General features: G+C 32.3%; 1 pseudogene; it reads right to left on the bottom strand.

Annotated features, from left to right (window-relative positions):
• Nucleotides 1-9,530: 9,530 nt before the first annotated feature.
• The window catches only part of LOC149544872 (protein SENSITIVITY TO RED LIGHT REDUCED 1-like), a 157,495-nt pseudogene continuing 144,409 nt past the window's right edge, over nucleotides 9,531-22,616 (bottom strand).

The raw sequence follows: 22,616 nt of genomic DNA, 5'->3' as shown, positions 1-22,616 counted from the left end.
AAAAGGGTAATAGGTTATCCTATAACCCCTTTTGACTAATATAAATGATTATAATATGTTCCAAGGGGTCTAGGACCCTAAAGACATATGTTGTAAAGAATTGTGTTAGAAGAGGTTATAAGTTATCCTATGACCCCTTTTGACCCATATAAATGATTATAATATGTCCCTAGGGGTCCTGGGACCCCTATTGACATATATTGTAATCAAATGTGTCAAAAGGGGTCATCAATTTTCCTATGATCCCTTTTGACTCATATAAATGATTATAATATGTTCTTAGGGTTCTGGGACCCCTAGAAACATATGTTGTAATAAAATGTGTTAAAATTTGTCATCAGTTATCCTATGACCCCATTCAACTCGTATAAATAATTATAATGCGTTCTTAGGAGTCCTATGTACCCTAGGGACATATGTTATCATGAAACTTGTCGAAAGGGTTCATAAAGTTATCATATGACTCCTTTCGATCCATATGAACAATTATAATATGTCCCTAGGGGTATTTGGACACCTAGAGACATATGTCATAATAAAATGTGTTGAAAGTGGTCCTAGGTTATCCTATGGAACCTTTCGAACCATATAAACAATTATAATATGTCCCTTGGGGTCTTGGGACCCCTAGAGACATACGTTGTAATGAAATGTGTGGAAACTGGTCATAGGTTTTCCCATGACCCTTTTTTACTGATATAAATGACTTTAATTTGTCCCTAGGGGTCCTAGGATTGCGAGAAACATATGTTGTCATTAAATGTGTCAAAAGGGGTCATAGGTTATCCTATGAACCCTTTCCACCCATATAAATGATTATTATAGGTCCCTAATGGTTCTAGGACCCCTAGAGACATATTTTGTAATGAAATGTGTTGAAAGGGGTCATAATTTATCCTATGACCCCTTTTGAGACATAAACAATTAGAATATGTCCCTAGGGTTCCTGTAACCCCTAGACACATATGTTGTAATGAAATATTTCAAAAGCATCATAGGTTATCCTATGTTCCCTTCCAACCAATATAAATGATTATAAAATGTTCCTAGGGGTCGTAGGACCCCTAGAGACACATTGTAATGAAATGTGTCAAAAGGGGTCATAGTTTATCCTATGACCCTTTTCAACCCACATAAATGATTATAATATGGCCCTAGGGGTCATAGAAATCATAGAGACATATGTTGTAATGAAACATGTCGAAAGGGGTCATAGGGTATCCTATGAGCCCATTCAACCCATATAAATGATTATCATACGTCCCTAGGGGTCGTGGGACCCCTAGAGACATATTGTAATGAAATGTGTGGAGGCCACTTTCAACCAATAAAACAATTCTAATATGTCCCTATGGGTTTTGGGACCCCTAGAGATATGTTGTCATGAAATGTGTCAAAAGGGGTTGCAGGTTATCCTATTTCCTCTTTCAACCCATATAATCAATTATAAAATATCCCTAGGGGTCTTAGGGACCCTAGCGACATATGTTTTAATGAAATTTTTGGAAAGGGGTCATAGGTTATACTATGACCCCTTTCAAACCATTGAAATGATTATTTTATGTCCTTAGGGGTCTTGTGATCCCTAGAGACATATGTTTTAATGAAATAAATCAAAAGGAACTTATTATAATATAAATGATTATAATATGTCCCTAACAATCTTAGAAACTGTAGAGACATATGCTTTAATGAAGTGTGCTGAAAGGGGATATAGGTTGTCCTATTACCCCTTTTGAAGTATATAAACGATTATAATATGTTTGTAAAGGTCCTAAGACCCCTAGAAATATATGTTGTAATGAAATGTGTGGAAAGGGGTCATAGGATAACCTATGACCCCTTTTGACCGATATAAATTATTCTAATATGTTCTTATGGGTCCTGGCACCCCTAGAGACATATTCTAAAATGTCCATAGCGGTTTCAGGACCCCTAGAGACATAAGTTGTCATGAAATGTGTCAAAAGATGTCATAGGTTATCCTATGACCCCTTTTGAACCATATAAATGATTATAATATGTCCCTAGGGGCCGTAGGACCTCTAGAGACATATGTTGTAATGAAATGTGTCAAAAGTGGTCATAAGTTATCCTATGACCCATTTTGACCTATATAAAGAATTATAATATGTCCATAGGGCTCCTAGGACCCCTAGAGACATATGTTGTAATAAAATGTGTCGAAAGGGGTCATAAGTCATCATATGGCTCCTTTCAACCCATATAAATGATTATAATATATCTCTAGGGGTCCTAGGACCCCGAGAGACATATGTTGTAATGAAATTTTTTTTAAAGGGTGATAGGTAATCATATTACCCCTTTCAACCCATATAAATGATCATGATACATCCCTAGGGGTCCTTGGCCATTATAGACATATGTTATAATGAAATGTGGCAAAAGGGGTCATAGGTTATCCTATCACCCCTTTCAACCCATATAATTGATTATAATATGTCTCTAGGGGTCTTGGGACCCCTAGAGACATATTTTGTCATGAGATGTTTTGAAAGGGGTCATAGGTTACCCTATGACTACTTTCTACTCATATAAATGATTATAATATCTTCCTATGTTTATTGAAATTTTCTGAAAGGGGTTATAAATTATCCATGACCACTTTCGATCCATATAAATAATTATAATATATTTCTAGGAGTCGTAAGAATCCTAGGGACATATGTTGTCATGAAACATGTCGAAAGGCATCGTAAGGTTATCTTATGACTCCTTTCTATCCATACAAATGATTATTATATTTCCCTAGGGGTATTGGGACCCCTAGTGACATATATTGTAATGAAATGTGTCGAAAGGACCTATAACTCCTTTTGACCTATATAAACGATTATAATATGTCGCTAGGCATCCTGGGACCCCTCAAGACATATGTTGTAATGAAATGTGTGAAAAGGGTTGATAGGTTATCCTATGACACCTTTCAACCCATAGAAATGATTCTAACATGTTCCTAGGGGTCCTAGGGACCCCTAAAGACATATCATAATGAAATGTGTCAAAATGGGTCATAGGCTATCCTATGATCCCTTTCAACCCATATAAATGATTATAATATGCTTGCCAGGGGTCCTGGGACCCCTATAGACATAAGTTGTCATGAAATGTGTTGAAAGGGGTTATAGGTTATACTATGACCCTTTTCAAACCATAGAAATGATTATAATATGTCCCTACTAGTCTTATGACCCCTAGAGACATATGTTGTAATGTCATATGCCAAAAGGGGTCATAGGTTATCCTATGACCCGTTTTGACCCATATAAATGATTTTAATATGTGCTAAGGGGTTGTAGGACCTCTAGAGACATATGTTTTACGAAAATATGTCGAAAGGGGTCATAGGTTATCTATGACTCTTTTTGACCCACATAAATGATTATAATATGTCCATAGGGCTCCTAGGAACTGTAGAGACATATGTTGTAATGAAACATGTCAAAGGGGTCGTAGGTTATCTTATGGCCCCTTTCGACCTATATAAATAATTATAATATTTCTTTAGGGGTCCTAGGACTCCAAAAGACATATGTTGTCATGAAGTATGTCAAAATGGGTCATAAGGTACTCTATGACCCCTTTCATCTCATTCGAATACATGATATATTTTTCTAGTGGTCCTATGACCCTTAGGAACATATGTTATTATTTAATGGATCATAATAGGTCATAGTTTATCCTATGAACTCTTTCAACCCATTTAAAAAAATGATTTATGTCCTTAGGGGTCCTAGGATGCCTAAGAACATATATTGTCATATAATGTATTGAAAAGGGTCATGGGGTACCCTATGACCACTTTCAACCCATATAAACAATAATAATATCTCCCTAGGGGTACTAAGATGTAAAAATGGTCAAAGGCTATCCTATGACCCCTTTTGACCCATATAAATGATAATAATATGTCCATAGGGGTCCTACGAACCCTAGAGGCATATGTTGTAACGAAATGTGTCGAAAGGGATCATAAGTTATCCTATGACCCATTGCAATCCATATAAATGATTATAATATGTCCCTAGGGGTCCTAGGACTCCTAGAGACATTTGATGTCATTTTCTAAGTCAAAATAGTTCATAGGTTACCGTATGACTCCTTTCAACCTATTTTAACACATGAATTATTCTCCTAGATTTCCTCAGACCCCTAAGAACATATATTGTCATATAATGTATTGAAACAGGTCATGGGGTACTCTATGACTCCTTTCAAATCTTTTGAAGATATTATATATTTTCCTAGTGGTTGTAGGACCCCTGTCAACATATGTCATCATTTAATGGGTCAAAAGGGGTCATAGGGAATGCTATGAAACCTTTTGGCCCTTTCAAACACATGATGTATGTTCCTAGGAGACCTAAGACCCCTAGGGACATAAATGATGTGTTATAGTGGGTAAAAAGGAGTCATAGGGCATGCCATGATACATTTTGACTTATTACATGACAAAATATGTTCATAGTGTTTGTAGGACCCCTAGGGACATACATGTTGTGTTCCAATGGGTCGAATTGGGTTAAACGATATCACATGACCCCTTTCATCTCTTTACATGAAAATATATGTTCTTGTGTGCCCTAAGACCTTTAGGGACAAGCGTGTTGTGTTGAAATTGGTTTAAAGGGGTCATTGAAAAACCTATGATCCATTTCAATCAAATACATGACAACTTATGTGTCTAGGCATCCAAGGGCCCTAGGGACATATATGTTGTGTTCCAATGGATAAGAAGGGGTAATGGGGTATCCTATAATCCCTAGAGACAAACGTCTTATATTCTAATTGGTAAAAAGGGGTCATAGGGTATTCAATGACCCCTTTTGACACATTATATGAGAACATATATTGCTAAGGGTCCTAGGAGCCTTATCATCATGTGTGTTGTGCTCCAATGGGTCAAATTTTGACCCATTACATGATAACATATGTTCCTAGGGGTCTAATACCCTAGAGCCATATATTTTGTGTTCCAATGGGTCAAAAGGGGTCATCAGAGACCCTATGACCCCTTTCAGCTCATTATGTGACAAGATATGTTCCTAGGGGTCCCATGACCCCTATGATCGTATGTTTTCATGTGATTTCTTGGAAGGGTCATAGGATACTCTATGAATGCTTTCGATCCATTAGAACACAACATATATGTCTATACGGGTCCTAGGACCCTAAGAACATATGTTATCATGTATTAGGTTGAAAAGGGTTATAGGATACTCCATAACCCCTTTTCTACCCATTAAAACACAAGATATATGTCCCTAGGCATCCTTTGACCCTTATGAAGATATCTTATTGTATAATGGGTCAAAATGTATCATAGGGTATCTCATGATCCATTTGGACTCATTGGAACACATGTATGTCCCTAGTGAGACCCGTAGGAACATATATCATCATATAGTTTATTAACTTAGGTTACTAATATATATAATATATATGATATATAATTAGGGTATCCCATGACCCATTTGGACTCATTAGAACACATCTATGTCCCTAGGGGGACCCCTAGGAACATACATCATTATATACTATATTAACTTAGGTTAGTAGTATATAAAATATATAATAATAATATATATGATATATAGTTAGATAATAATATATAATAAACAATAACTCTATATAAAATAATTATATAATAAATAATAACTATTATTTAATACTGTATAATAAATTTTAGTAACTATATATAATAATTTGTCCCCCCCCCCCCCAATTATGCTATAGCTATATTATACTAGGACTTGATATAACTTAAAAATTGGTCTACCAAAATCAATATTTATCTTTTAAATTCATCCCCAGTCTCTTTACATTTAAATTTAGTGCCATAAATTGGGAACATAAATTGGGTACCCATTCTCAAATTGGATACCTGTTCTCAAATCTGATACCTGTTCTCAAATCTGATACCCGTTCTCAAATCAGATACCTGATTAGGCAAGGTATTACATTTTTGGTTTGCTACCAGGATGGGTGGGAAAAAATTCAAAACACTTTTTGAAACATTTTTACGCATTTCAAAACTAAATGTTTTTCACATCACCACCTTTTGGCCCACCATGATCCTGCACATACCCTAATACTTGTAACTCTTAATTCCTTCATAACTTGTTTAGATAAGCTCCAAATTACAAGAAATCTTAGATGCCATCTAAACTTATCTCACTATACCTTTTCCCAACTTCACTATCTCTAGTTCCATATCTAGATGAGGTTATCAAATTCTGATGCAAAGAGCAAGCTTAATTCAACTTAATTGAATCAAACTCGACAATTGACCTCATTATTCTTGTCTCATCATCTTCTAGCTTATCTTTTGAGATATCTAATCCTTTTACAAATTCCTAATTGAGTTCTTCTCAAAGTTCACTAACTACATTTCTTTGTTCCTCACTATCTTTTTTTTTTTTCTTCTAGAGTTCCTCTCATGGTTCCTTTTGTCATTTCTGATTTTTCTTCCATCATTCCTTTTATTTTCAAAGTTTTTCTATTGTTCTTTTTGTCTCTGAAGTTTTTTTCCATTCTACAATACTTTTTGGTATGTCCAAAGTTGTTGCATAACTAACATACTGGATTTTTTGCCTGATAATTCTGAGCTATGTATCCAAAGTTGTTACACTTATAACACTCGATATGTCTTCTTTCTGCATAAGGTCTTCCTTTACTCAATGTCCTTCAATTAGATCTTCTTCTATCTGTAGGGTTAGTATTTCTAGACATTCTACTATTCCTTCTATCATTATCATACTTAGGTTTCATACAATCAATTACTTTATGACCCATACCATGACAATTATGACAAGAAAAATCTATAACATGATTAAATGACTTATTTGTACAATCTCTTTTCATATGACCTATTTTATTACATGGAAAAAACTTACCTCTAAATTCATACTTGTTTTCCTTAAGAGATGTCACTTGCTTTGTTTCATCCAAAATTCAACTTCTTTAGGTTTATCAGAAGATTGACTAGATTCAATCTTATCATCAAATTTATCTTTTTCTTTTAGATCTGATCTAATCTCAGGTTTATTTGTAGACATGTTAATTATATAGCCAAGACCAGTCTTATCATAAGTAGGTCTCTGTATTGACATAGAATCATCAAGCTTTTCTCTGGTAGAATAAGGCTTCTTAAGTTGTTTCTTGGACTGGGTTAGTTCACCTTTCACAATAGTGTTGCACTTATGAAGTTCTTCATGATCTTCTTTTATTGTTTCAAACTCATATGTCTTCTTTTCTAGACTTTCTCTAAGATCTACATTCTTAGTTTTCAAATTAGATTCAACTTTGCTAGGATCACTCCTCAAAGTCAACTTCAAATTCGTAATCTTCAATTCATTGTTCAAGATTTTATACTTATCTTTAGCTTAGAATAATCATCATCACCAGTTTCAAATTTAGTAGATTCAGGCTTGGATTTGAGATGTTCAATCTTTTCCTTTAACTGTCTAATGTATACTTTGGAGTCTTCATATCTATCCTTCAACTTATCTCTTTATTTAGTAACAAGATCAATTTGTTCAAGTGCCTCTTCAAGGTTCTTCATCAACTGTTCCATATCCATAGGGATCTTACTCAAGCTATTAAGCCTCTTTTGAATAACTGTGCTCTGATACCAATTATCAAAAATAGGGATTACTAAGAGGTGGGGGTGAATCAATAAGTGACGAACTTTAGTTGCCAATTGGATATTATTCTTTACTTTAAACCATACATAACAAAAGAATAAAGTAATGTTGAAGAGTAACAGTAACCATTCACAAAGATAACTCATAACACTGTAGTTTGTTAACTAGGGGAACCTTGGCCAAGGGAAACCTTGGTGGGGATGATACCCACTAGATAAATATATTTATTAGAGGATGGACCTTGTTAGGAGTCAATGAGAAAATTTAGTATAAGGAGTCCTTGTTAGGAGACTTTAAATCCCTATGAGGAGATTCCAACCTTGTTAGGAGTTGTGCCAACCATGTTAGGAGTTGTAGTATAGTAGATGCAAGATGAGCTCACTACCCAAACATGCACTTCCAATTACAAGAAGAGATCACTACCCAAACAAGTAATTAGACTCCTAGAATATAGCTTCTTTCTTAGTTTGATCTTGGATCTCGAAATAGCTTCACAAACTTCACACATATCACTTTTATAAAAGTTCACATACAATTGCTAAACATAATTTCTTCTAGATAGCACATTAGCATGCTTGAATTTGCAAGATGTCCTTTGCAAAAATACCACGCCTTTACAAAAATTCTTGCAAGGTTAGCTAAGACCATAATACACTTTTCCAACTTAGAGTAAACATCTAGGATGTTAGCCCTAATTGGACAAGTAATTATTTTGTAAACAAAATAATTCCTTTCCTTCAATTTTGCTTTCCTGTCTCACTTAAAACATGAATATCTATTTTTGAACAATCTGTATAGACTTTAGAGGTTATACACATCATCATCAACATGTATACTCTCTCCATCTAAATTTGCTAGTCATAATATGATGTTAGCAACAAGTTACAAACAAAACAATACACTGTTGTATACCAAATTCATACTTAGACAATTTTCTGATTACCAAAAGCTAAGTATCTTTAGTTCTAAGGTTTCCTGTAAGCATGTACATCATGTGTTGCTATAAATGACAACAATTTGTAATTTGCACAAAATATCAAGTAATTTTATCAATTTTATGGCAAAAAGTTCTAAGGGTTTGTGTTCCTCGAGTAAGTAATGAAATATTTATTCTAATTAATGATCAAATTTGAAATGCACTTATTTAGTCACCTTTGTCAAAATACCTCAAAAATATATTCATATGGCATTGCAAGTACAAAAGTAGACCCCATCTAAAATATGAAGTTAGAACCCAACTAAACATTAATGCATTATGCACATGTCATCACAAGTTCAAGTACCTCTACACATTTAGAAGATAACAGGGGAAATTTAAATCTACAAATCAATTTGGTAAGTTGAAATCAATATATGTAAATTATAGATATATATATATATATATATATATATATATATATATATATATATATATATATATATATATATATATATATAAATTAACAAATTTAGTCAATGAGTTGCAATAAAATTAGTTCAAAACAAAAAAAGGCCACCTACTATAAAATTTGAATCGAAACCTCATGAGTTCATATTTTAAAATATATCATACCACGGATCATAAAGTTATGATACATTAAATCCTAAACCTAAGAGCCCTCTTCTTATAAGATCATGTGCATTGATATAAAAGATAATTGTGGAGAAACAATGACATCCTTATAATGCCTGGAGTAATTCCTTTAGGACATGACCAATAGTTAGGTCTCCTACAAGAAGAAAACCAAACTCCCCTTTTCTTTCAACTGCTCAACACTCCCATGGTTTTCTCCAATGCAGCCCAACATGATTCCATTTTAGTTGATGTATACCCCACCCAATTTCCTAAATGCAAAAGGGATGAGGTATGATGTAGGTTTCTACTTACACCTTCAAAGTCTTAAGATCCAAGGAAGGATCCAAGTGAAATAAATGTCAGCTCATGTTGTTAAATGTGAGAAAGAAAGTGGTGGAATTGGTAAGGATTTCAAACACATGGGCATGCTCAGCAATGTCTAAAACATGTCCAGGGAGGTTCTAAGACATGTTTGAGTTCACAAGATAGCTTCTAAATTTGTTGTCAAAGTAAATAATCATATTCAATAGCAATACACTCCAATTTATTTGGAGCACATTGTCATAGAAATGCCTCACAGTGGAGCATGAAAAACAGAGTAGACCTATTGATTGTTCGCTTCCCCTAGTCATTGATTTCAAAAATTGTACAACCTATATTCTTTATATTTTGATGTATTCATAATTGGATCAAACACTTCTATTTCACCCACCCAAAATAAATTTATCTTCAATAAAAGTGTGAGAGACAATTGTAGGCGTGAACTCTCTAAATCACCAATGCTCCCAATTCCATACACAACCATTTGAAGATGTGAATCCATTCACATCACTTTAATTATACTATTTAACATTTCAAGGCTCTAAAGTTGTACCAAGAGTGGAAAAGCTCATTCCATATATGTGAGACCAAAGAATGCATTGATTATAGGCATTTTTTGTCGAATGTGAAATCACTCTTCAAGACCCTAGTAGTGGTAAATAACTATGTGTCCGATGAGAAAACATGTAGAGAAACAATTATGAATTGGGAATCATAAACATTTGTCTAGTATGTGATTGGTAGGATGATGTAAACAAAGAGGAAAAAGAAAACTGCAAATTTGGTTATGGAAAACCATGGTGTCACTAATGGACTACCTAGAAAACCTCTAATCCTTGTTGAATCAAGGATGAAGGGTCAAATCCCAAGCACATAATTTTTTGACCCAAATTTTTATGTTGTCACTGAGATTTTTTGTATCTAGCAAGCTATGGACATGATAGATAGGGTTAAAGAAAGTGAGCACAATGTCACATGCAAAACTACATGTTAACACTATGATGAAGACCTACAACCTTTCATTTCTCCCTTCACCCACTTTTGGTCTTCATGAAGTGTCGTGCACTTTCTTGAACATTTAGCCTAGGAAGACCTGAATACAAACCACTTATATAGACCTCATACATATCTAGTTAATGTTAATAGCCATATTGTTTCATGATTCATCATTTCTTGAAAATTCATCAACATGATAGCTTGCAATAAATCAATCGTCCTAATTGTGTGTGATATCAAGGTTTCCCATTATCTGGTCATGATATTGGATCATGCGAGCAAGATAAACAACTCAAAAAATGCATATACAAAGAAGGTAACCAATTTTGGAGAGGCTGAGTAAGCTGATTTATTTGTTTCATCAAGAGCTAGGTGACTCTAGTATAGGCTCCACTATGTTACAATTCACAATTTTTAGATGTTGGATGGGTGTTATGATAGAGCATGAGGGGGTTTTATAATAGACCTACTCACATTTCTATGTGAATTTAGAAGACATGTGAGTTGTTAAAAAAAAATTATAGATACAACACATTCCGTCACGATGGATGAGGTAGTGTGATTCTAAGCCTAAAATGTGTTTTACAGGTCAGTCAAGCTCCTATAATTGATGTTGAAGAAACACAACTCTAAAACTCTAGTGGGAGATCTCTTATTAATTGTAGAGTTGAAGAAAAATTTAACTCTTAAAGAACTAGGGGATCATCTCCTCTTTAATTCTTGTCTTGCATAAACATCAAACTTCTTCAAAAATCCAATAGACCAACTTTGAAAAAATATATATTAGTCATTTCTCTCTTCATCAAAAAAAAAAACTTCTTCTAGAACAGAACAGGGGGAGTATCTTTCTCAGCTAGGACAATTAGTTTAAAACCATATAAATTAACATCATAAACACTTAGAAAACACTTTAAAAGTTATTTACTAAGAGTTCTTTGGAAATGTTGGTGACAACAATAGACACCACACTAATATTTTGTTTTCTCTTCACCAATCCTCCTCATCCTCTCCTCACATCAAATTGGTCTTTCAAAATTCCATTTTTTGTACAGAATCTCAACTTCCCACTAAAGACAGATGAAGAAGAACATGGAGCAACATTGATTATGAAAAGAATACCACTATCCATCTACACCATTTTTTTTGTCTGACCAGGGGATTTCTATTCTTCTTTTTTATAGGAGAAATTTTTTACAAAGTGGGTACACACCACAGTCCATAGTGCTTCTATTGGGAAGAGAATCATGTGCAGGGGCCACCCCCAAACTCATTGATACTAGTTCACCATAAGGAGTTGGCTAGTAGTGCTTGTTGTTAGTAGTTGCCACTAGAACCTGCATTTTGTGTCAAGCTTGCATACTGTAGAAACCCCTCTCTGAAGATAGGGTAAAAATATAAAAACCTTTGTTTATTTTACCAGTCTAAATTTTCACAGGGTGAAACATTTGCTAACCTGAACAGGACATTTTCTAGTAAAGGATCCCAAGAGAAGTAGCTTATCAGCTAAATATATAGTTGATACATCATGTTGCTTTGGATAGTCATGCGATAGTCTTCGTATTATGTTCTCAAAACATTTTGCTGATAGTTAGATTTATTAAATGAAATAATACATCAATATTATAACGATATAGAATGATATAGTTTAATACTAGTATTTAATATTTATGTTGGTTAACACATTGAGATAATAAATGATTTATTATTGATTAAGTAATTAATATGTGTATTTATTATTGAAGTAATATTTAAGAAAATAATATAAATTTGGATATATTTAGGCTTCATGATACATGACAATATAAATCATAGCTTATAAAGCACATATTCTTTTCCCACAAAAAAAATTCAAGACCTAAATTGTCACAAGTGCTCAAAAATCTCAGTCACTCTATCAAAATAGAGAAAGTGTGATCTACTCAGAAATTTATGATGTCAAAACAAAAAAAATGAAAGAGTGCCAAAAGTGAAATGCTTTTCTTCCACTGTCAAAAAAACTATGGAAATTTGTACCTTATGATCCTTTTTACAATTTTTAAAATATAATTAACATTTTATTTTACATTTTTTTCTTTTTTAAATCTAGAAAGAAACATTGTATTTTACAAATTATAGATAAAATTACAAGACATAATGAGTTTAGTTATTGTCTATTTTTTAATTATAGTTTAGTAGACTTTATTTTTTATATTAAAAGGCAACCAAAATGGGGGATGACTAAGAACATGAAAACAAGGCTGAAGATCAACTGAAAGTCATTCCCATATGATTAACTAACCCCTTTCCTTAATGTTAAGAATCTCCAGAGTAACATATTTTTATAAAAAGACTTACTACAACTAACAACTACCAAACTATCATAGTTAAATAAAAACCTAGTAACTATAATACTATTATAATTCTACAAAAAAATAGCCGAATTAACATCTATGGGCATAAATAAGTCCAATTTTTAATAACAAAGAAATCCCCATGGGCTAAGTACTAAATTGAAAACATAAAAAAAAAGGAAGAGCAAGAGGCTAGGAACTAACTCTCCTTCTGGTTATCCAAGTTCTACAACAACAGTCACAACCAATCATCTGCCAAAAATTTGTATAGTGAGTGGGTAGTCTCCATCTCCTTTGCATCATTACTCTCCTTCCCAACCTTCAATAGATGAAGGGTGGTTGTGGCAGAATGTATCACACGAATAAAAAAGTTAACCACCCTGTCAAACCTATCTTCTAGGTCCTCATTTTTCTTGATGAGATTGGTGATGTATTCCTCTAGTTTAGCAATATCCTTATTGACCTAGGGTTTTTTGTTCATGGAAACCTATCCTACAATATTGCCCTTCTTTTGATTATCACCCCTTCCTATAATCCGCTCTTTTTGACTATCACACCCCACTAGTTTAACTCCCCAAGCCTCCATTTTCTTCTCCTCCCCATGTTTATGTCCTTCCATATTAAGGATTCTAAGAGGAGAGGTGAGCTTCCCCATGTCATCACCTTTCATAGGATTTGGGATATTAGTCTCAATTTTAAAAGTATCAAACACCCAGGAAGGCAAAGGGCTATCTTGACCCCCACCTAGATCCTCTTCATCCTTATCCTCATTAGCAGTCACTTTGTTATCCTGATCACCATAATTTCTCGTAGTGGCTTTCCTTTTCTGCCTAAGGCCACCTTTCTTCCTAGAAATCTCTGTGGAGTTAGAATTAATGGGTTTCTCTTTACCAGGAGAGGTCGAGGACTTTTTCTCTCTCAGTCTCTTTCTAGACTTGCTAGTACCCTTTATTAGATTTTTTAAATTAAAATTCAACTAAAGAATTATCTAATGGGCTAATATTTTTAATTAGAAAAAATCCAAAGTAGTAGCAGCTTAATGTTTTTTGTGTAGTTGCAACAATTTGCTAATAAGTGGTTGTAGGGAAGAGTTTGTGGGAAGGTGTGAAATAAATGTAGAAGCCCATAGTTTTAGTTTAGTTTTGAATATTTAATTGTAAAATTAAACTTTATTGCATTAGATTATAATAATTTTTAATTATAAGATTATAATAACTTTTAATTATAATTAACTACATTGAAATTTTAAAATAAATGGGAAGGTTTTTATTTTATTTTATTTGTAGATGATAAGATTTAAAGTGTAAGTTTTGTAGATGATTTTGTAATGGGAGATTACTTTGATATAGTACAATTTTTTTAATGTAGATATGTAGGAAAAACTTTGTCATTTCAATGTATAAATGACACTAGCATATGAAGTGAGTTATTGTTCAAGGATTTTAGTTTATCTTATTTATTGTTTGAGCTTGTGGATTTTTAGTTGTTGTTGTTATTTTGTATTAAAAAGTATGTCGTGAATTTGATTATGTGTGGCCAATGTCATTAGGAAATTTAAAAGTTATGGAAAAATGTATTAGATTTTGAAATTAAAGTATTTAAGATTTGTATAAATTTGAGTTTTGATGAAAAATTGTTATTGCTATAAATTTCATAAAGTTTTTAATGTGTTGAAAATCAAATATGTTAATTTTCAAACAGAGTATGCAAATTAGTGAAATGATTAAGTACAATTGAACAAGAATGAAGTTGTGTTGGTAAACAGATTCGTTACTATAGAGCTATCTTTGAAATTGAGGAGGGAAAACAAAACTAAAAGAAGGTACAAATATAAACGCAATGAGAGGCAAAGTGATTATTAATACCAAATATTTTGATTTCAGACTTCTCCAAGTAAACCAAGGCAGCGATGAGACATGCGTTGTCAAAGAATAAAATATTGTAAAATCACAATGTGATCTAGATGTAAGAACAAAAACAACCAAAGAATACAAAAAGTGAAATTCTTTATTCTACATCAGAAGAATTTAGAAAATTTGTACCACATCCCCTTGATTTCTTTTTTTTCTATTTTTTTAAATTGACACAAATATTTTTCTTTGATAATTATTATTAGTTTTTTTTAAAATCACTGTATTCCCGAAGATTAATCTCCATTCTCCATTTGACCTCGCTATCCTTAATATGTACCTTTCATGCCTCATATAGTAAGAGTAAGCCTCTATGAATCCTCCACTTGATAAAAATATGTATTTGGCATTTCCATTGATGTCAAAAATATTGCCATTGATGTCTTGACCAAGGTCTAGAAGTATAATTCAATTATATTCTTATTGGTTTTGGAGTGATGTTGTATATATATAAATAAAATTGTTGATGATAGGAGACTATTCATATCTTCTTTGGAGTGTTGATGTAGTAGACATAAGTCTCATCAAAATTTGGTTACACATGAGTAATCTAGTGAATAGTTGTTGGGAATTAGCATTCACATCAAGCTAATAGGAATATTAGAGTGCATAAATTAATTTGGTGTTATCATATTAAGTTTTTAATGAACAAACTAAAATGATTAATATGGCATATGGTTTGTTATTTTTTGTTAGATATAATGTTTTTCATTAGTGTTATAACTTAGCAAATAGATAGATTATTTTTACTATAAATTTGTATTGTATTTAGTTGAAAAAAATTAAGAATAGAGCACCATATATTTTAGTGTAAAGAATTTTTGTTTCATCTATAATTCCCCATTTCTCTAATTATGGTGTCAGAACATAGTTATTCCCAAGTGCCTATGACTATTTTGGTATAGAATTGTCAAGACCAAGTCTAAGGCAACTAGATGTCAAAAGCTTCTTGCTTCGATGTTAGAGACCAAAGTGAACCATAATTTTTTTCTCCAAAACATTGGAGAGAATCGTTGTGGTAAAAATATTACCAATACTTGACTCCTAAGAACATCTATAGTGCAAGTAGTATAAATTAGCAAGACATCATAACATAGAAGTTTGCAACAAGCTCATCATGCCACCTTCCTATTGCACATATTCAATAAGAATGGAAGAAAAGCCTTTGGGATTTTTGTTATTTGCAAGGTTGTATATTCATAAGTTTCCTTCATTCAATCTAAAACATTTATAGAAATTTGATCTAACATCATCACATACCAAAGAAAAAATTAAGTTTGGATAAACTAAGTCAATTTTAAGTATTTAATACTTTTTGCCTAGGAGTTAGTACAAATTATAAATTACAATCAAGGACCTAAATGAAATGACACATAAAAATGAAAAACAATATTTATAGTGGTTATGTAATTGCCTACATTCCCACTTTCAAGCAGGGAATCAATCTATTAATCAAATCTTCAATTGCATTACATGGGCAACACACAAAAATTATAAAGAGCTCTTTTAGGGAGAATGAACAATGGTGTGACTATTGGCCAACTTCATATCCCAACAATCTCCCTTGTCAAGTCCTATTGGCACAACCATGTGCAATAGCTTCCCCTACTCCCTATTTTGAATCTCAGAGAATAACAAGACCTTAAGAATATCTCAATGCTACAAGACTTTGTTCCAACACATTTCAAATGAGTCTTCTCCAAGTCAAATCAGAATAGAAATATTTTCTCCTTAAAATTTTACAAGTGTAAACTCACCTATAAGTTGTTAGAATTGTACCACTTTCTGCAAATTCAAAAATGCATTCCTCTAACTCTTAAACATATTCACTTTTAATTCACTCTCCCAAAAAACCTTCATTGCACCAATTGGGTTTCTACCATTCCTTCCAAACGATCTTCTACAAATTTCAACCGTCATTTTACACTAGCAATCCCTAAAAATTTACCAACAATAGAAAAAAAAGTCTCACTCATATTAGCTAATGTTTGTGCTACCTGAACAAGGGCTCTAATTGAAAGAGCATCTTTAATAGAAAGATTAGGTGTGGATTTGGACTATGAGGGTCCATTTGGTTCATAGAATTGTAGAAATTGAGATTTCTACAAATCTTGATTCCTATTTTTGATATTTTACTTGAACCATTTGTTTCACACATAAGACGAGTAGGAAGATAACATTTTTATACATTTGGTTCTTCAAATTCGAATTTGATTTTTTAAATTAATTTTTTAATTTTGTTTAATTTTTTTGCAATTTTTTAAAATTATTATATTTAAAATATTTTTTAAAAGCTTTTTTTTTTAAATGTTAATTTTTTTTTAATTTATTGAATATTACTTTGTTAAAGTCTACCTTGATTAAAGGATTTAAAATCACATATAACTTTTGTATCTCTTCAACTTATGTTACGCATACTCAACCTCACTGTTAGGAAACTATGAGGAATACATGCTTAACATTGTGTCATATAATTGGAAAACCTCTATCCCTATAACCATGATCTCTGTCTACTATTCTGCCAATCTTCATAGAATTGTACTACTATGTTGACATCAATGACAAACACAGTCATGAATGAAACATGTCAATATTGCCACATGCTCTCCAATGCTTAGGGTTCTCCCCCAAAGTAATACCGTCAGCATTCATGCTAACAATCTACCCCTTTGACATTGATTGCAACATAGATGAAAAAGATCTAGATTCCAAGATTACCAAACAATACTCTACTGTTGTTGCTACTATTCTCATCTTTTCAAATCATCTTCATCAATCAAATCTAAAATCCTCTAGAACACTAGTCTTTTCTGCATCTTCTTAGGATTGGCATCAGTTGTTCACATTGTAAACAACTATCAGCTTCACCTCCATACATAAAGACTCTTCATACTATATATCTCCCTCATCGAGTTTCTTTTTTACATGAATATTTCTAAATCTCCCTAATAAGGAATAAGGATGTGCTCATCTTGCTCCATCCAACTTTCTCTCCCCCATTCAACCTATAGGATGTTTTTCATACTCATCTCTCCCTAATTGACATTAATGATAAAGACCTTATTATATCAATTTTTTGCTCCAATTCTTCAACTAGCTCAAGTGTCCAAAGAATATTTTCAAGACCAATTACCAAGAGTCCTTAATTACTTTTCTCATCATAGATACTCCCCCATATAGGAAGCATCAGTATTCATCTAGTCAAACAATAGTTTCATGTACCACTAGATTGATGTAGTCTCTGCATCATCTACTTTGAATTAGATAGGAGCATAACCTCAACCATACCTCTCAAGTACTCACATGTATCTTTAGCTAAGGGCTTTATAAAGATATCCACAATCTGATCTTTGGTGCTAATATACTCCAATCTGATTTCTTTCTCTACTACCTTCTCTCTCAAAACATGATACTTAATTGATATATGCTTAGTCTTGGAATGCAATAAAAGATTATTAGACATAATTACTATACTTGTGTTATCAAAATATATGATAACAAGTTTTGAAAATTCTATCCCAATATCTTTTAGCATCTGCTTCATCCCCATAACTTGATTACAATTGTTTGTTGTTGCTAAATTCTTTGCCTCATTTGTTCTTTACAAAACAAAATCTTGTTTCTTTCTTAGTCAAGAAAAAAATCTTCCTTCAAGAAAGAATGCTTCACCACTGATGTTTTTTCTATCATCCATATTCCCTGCCCAATCTGCATTAGTATAAGCACATAGAGTGAAATCACTTGATCTAGCATACCATACTCCATAATAAGATGTTCACTTCATATATTTGAATATCCTATTTACTGCTGCATAATGATACTCCTTAGGATCATCTTGAAATCTGGCTACAATCCCAATTGCATATTCTATATCTAGTTTAGTGTGAGTCAGGTATTGGAAACCTCCAATCATGGATCTATACTTTTTTTCTCAACTATAGGTATCTCATCTTTGCTAGATAACTTGTGACCAATTATCATTGGTGTACCAATAGGATTACAACTTTCCAACTGAAATATCTTCACCAAATCCTTCAAATACTTTTCTTATGAAATGAAAATACCATCACTATTTTGCACAATCTGTAAACCCAGGAAGTAATTCATTTCTCCTACCATACTCATTTCAAACTTATTCTTAATTTCTTCAAAAAAATTATCACTTGCTTCATCATTATCTCCAAATATTATGTCATCAACAAATATTACTATTATCAACAACCTGTTGTTGATTTCTTTCAAGTATAAGTTACTACTTTTTGTACCTTTAGCAAATCCAAGTTTTTCCAAATACTCATCTAACCTTGCATACCAGGTTCTATGTTCTTTCTTTAGGCCATATAGAGCTTTCTTCAATCTACATACCATATCTTTCTCTTCTATTAGAGGAAAACCTTCAGGTTGTTCAATGTATACCTCTTGTTCAAGTTCTTAATTCAAGAACATTGATTTAACATCCATCTAATACACTTTGAACTTCTTATTCCCTGCATAAGCTAAGAACATTCTTACTACTTCCATTTTGCCTATAGGGGCATATGTTTCCTCATAGTCTATTCCTTCTTGCTATGAATACCCTTTGCATACAAGTGTCAATACCCTTTGAATACCCATTTGGTTTCAATAACATTCTTGTCTTTAGCTCTTAGAACTAATTCCTTTGTGTCATTCTTCAAAATCTGATCTAATTCTTCCATCATTGCTTGAATCCAATGATCATCTTTACATGCTTCATCTATACTCTTAGGTTCAACTTGAAAATCAAACATAGTTCCTCATTAGCTCAATTTCTTGTCATCACTCCTTTGTTTTTGCTTCTAATTATCTACTTTAGTGATTCTATTAGCATGAATGTTGATGGTATTCCTTTGGGGGAGTATCCTAAGCATTAGAGAGCATGTGGAAGTATTGACATGTTGCATTCATGACTATGTTTGTCATTGATGTCAACATAGCAATAACTCAATGAAGACTGGTAGAGTAGCAAATAAAGGTCAAGTTTGTATAGAAAGAGGTTTGACAATTATATGACACAAAGTTAAGGATGTATTCCTTAGAGTGTTTTGATAGAAAGGTTAAGTACATGTAACCTAATTTGAAGAGATACATAAATTATATGTGATTTGTAGAGAGAAGAAAAGAAACAAAGTACAAATAAAGAAGTTTCTAATGATTATGATTTATCTCTTTACAAAGATATAATCATGATATGCAAAGTTTTTATCGAGCATCACCTAGGTCCAAAAAGTGCAAAGTGTCCCATTTATTCTCATGAGAGATGGATTCATGTTAAATCACTACTCATGAAATATGGGTCAATGAGTTTGACTCAAAAACTACATAGTTAAATCTTGATAGCAATATCACAAATCTTACCTTGTTCTAAAAAGGCTAAACCAAATTCTTGAAACTCTATAGGATCATTCTCTCTTTCCATATTGTTCTCCTCTAAGACCTTTGTATTACCACCTCTTCTATCTAGATAAGTAACCTTTTCCAAAAAGGATTCACCCTCCCTAAGGACTAAATCATTAGAAAGTAAACCTAAAAAAAAAAAATCACTAATCTCTATCATGTATAAATCATTGTCTCTTTCATCATGATGGTATTGTCATTATCTAATTAATAAATAATTGAGATCTCTCCCCACTCAGCAAGGGGAACATTATTTTCTATTAAAAGAGAGCTCTTTATTTGTTGCCTCTTTCACCAGATCCACTTGGCTATGCATCCCTAACAAGGATTCCTTATATTTTGTGACATTAAAATTATTCCTAACTAAATCAACATAATCCTTTCCTAACTAGAGCTCAATATTCAAATCTACATTAGGCAGTTCAGCCCTGTCTAATAGAGGTTCAAATGCATCTTTTGGAATCTCTGCAATGTTTCTAAATTGAACTACCCTATGAATTCTAGATCGAATAACCTTACTACTAACATTTGGAAATTTTGACATACATCAACGCTTATTTCCCCTTCCCCTAATTCCACAAAGAGTGGTGATTCTATATATCTAAGAATAAATCCACCTCCACCTTGGGGGGACTACTGAGATTCACAACACACTTATTTATTTTGTCTTTGAATATTTTCAAGGGACCTTTGAAGAGTTTGGTGAAGACCTTAAATTATTTCTCCCCTTCTTATAAATTCTATCATATCTAGGTTTTAAATACTATAGTCCATATAGATAAGCATAATCAGTTCAAATTTTCTATATCTATGATCTTCCCAACCTACAATTGAGCCTAATTTTTTTATGATTTCTTTAATAATATATTTATTAATTAACTCAATAGGTAAACCTGGATACCTAATAGCTCTAATAAATTTTAAAATTTTAACATTAATAGATCTAAAACTATTCTCCTAATTTATAAAATTAGACAAGTAACCATGTAGCAATGAAGACCATCCATTCAAAAATCTAGTTTTCAAATCACTAGGACAAGCTATGTATAAACAACCATGAGAAATAATAGTAATATTTACCTTAGAAAAATCATATATTGGAGCTAATGAGCTATTGATTCCATAAATTTACTGTATCTATGCCATGTAGTGAATACACCATATCTTTTACTGATCATCTAGGCATGTTTGATCAAGCTATCCTTAATCACTATTTCCATAGCCCTACAAGATATTGAAGTGATTTATTTTTTGGGAGATACTATGAATACTGAGGAGAGGTTAGATGCACCATGGCTTTTCTTAATGGGGGCTACTTTTAAAGAACCCCCCTTCCTTAGATCACAGATGATTAAAATGGTTAAAAAGATTTAGGCCCTTATTAGGAGGATGAGGCCTTTAGAGGAAAATAAACCAATTTTTGTTGGCCACCATAGTCCAACCTTCTACCAAAGCTAAAGAAGCTAGGGGAGCCTTACCCCCATAAGAAAAACTTGCATACTTCATGCACTGAAAAATGAGAACCTACCCATGGAAGCAATTTTTCCCTAGATCAATGGAAAAATCTACAAAATTGTGCAAAGCCATTTCTTTTCTTGAAACCAATGTTACTCACCATCATAACTCAAAATTATTTAATTCTTAGTTTAGTAATGAGGTGCATGGATTACAAAGAGTCCATCTAAAATGAAATCCTTGTCAATGAATTAACACATGAAGATGAAGCTAGTACCCCAACTAAATTCGACTAACACACACCCCTTAGTCATTGATGATACAATTTTCATTATGGTTTGAATCCACATGTTAAAACCCTAATGATATACTTTGTTGAGACTAACAATACTCTTTTGGGGGAAGAGATATTCAAATTCATTTAAAAAAAGTATGCACAATTTTTCGTTATACCTTAAGGCTTAGACATTTCAATGATGTGATTTTGTTTTTCAATTCCTTATATCATTGAATAGTTATACCAAATCTAGCCCAATTTCATTTATGAAAAAATATTGCTTAGGAGGCATTAGTTAAGTTGACAACACAATGAAATTAGATAATGTCAAAAATTTAGAACAGTACTTTTGAGTAAATTTTTTAAGTACTTTTTATATCATATTTAGAAATAGAAAATAATCTTGATTTGAAGATTTTTAAATTAAATTATATAAATAGATTTATGTCAACATTCTACATTATGTTTCATTATTGATATTAAAATGGCAAAAAAATCTCTTTTTTTTTTCGCTCATACTATCCATGGATCATGAAATGTCATGTTGATGAAAAAAAAAATTCTAAAATTTAATTTTAGACAATAATGTCTTTTTAAGTATTTTTTTTAATTAAGAATTTTTTTAAAAATATATTATTTCATTAATATATTAATTAATATTTTAGACTAATTTTATATTTTATAACAAAA

The sequence above is a fragment of the Cupressus sempervirens genome, chromosome 8 (assembly GCF_028749045.1).
Source record: "Cupressus sempervirens isolate cs-2001-9-10 chromosome 8, ASM2874904v1, whole genome shotgun sequence".
NCBI lineage: Eukaryota > Viridiplantae > Streptophyta > Pinopsida > Cupressales > Cupressaceae > Cupressus > Cupressus sempervirens.
The sequence above is the reverse complement of the archived record's forward strand: the minus strand, read 5'-3'. Positions and strand labels throughout refer to the sequence as shown.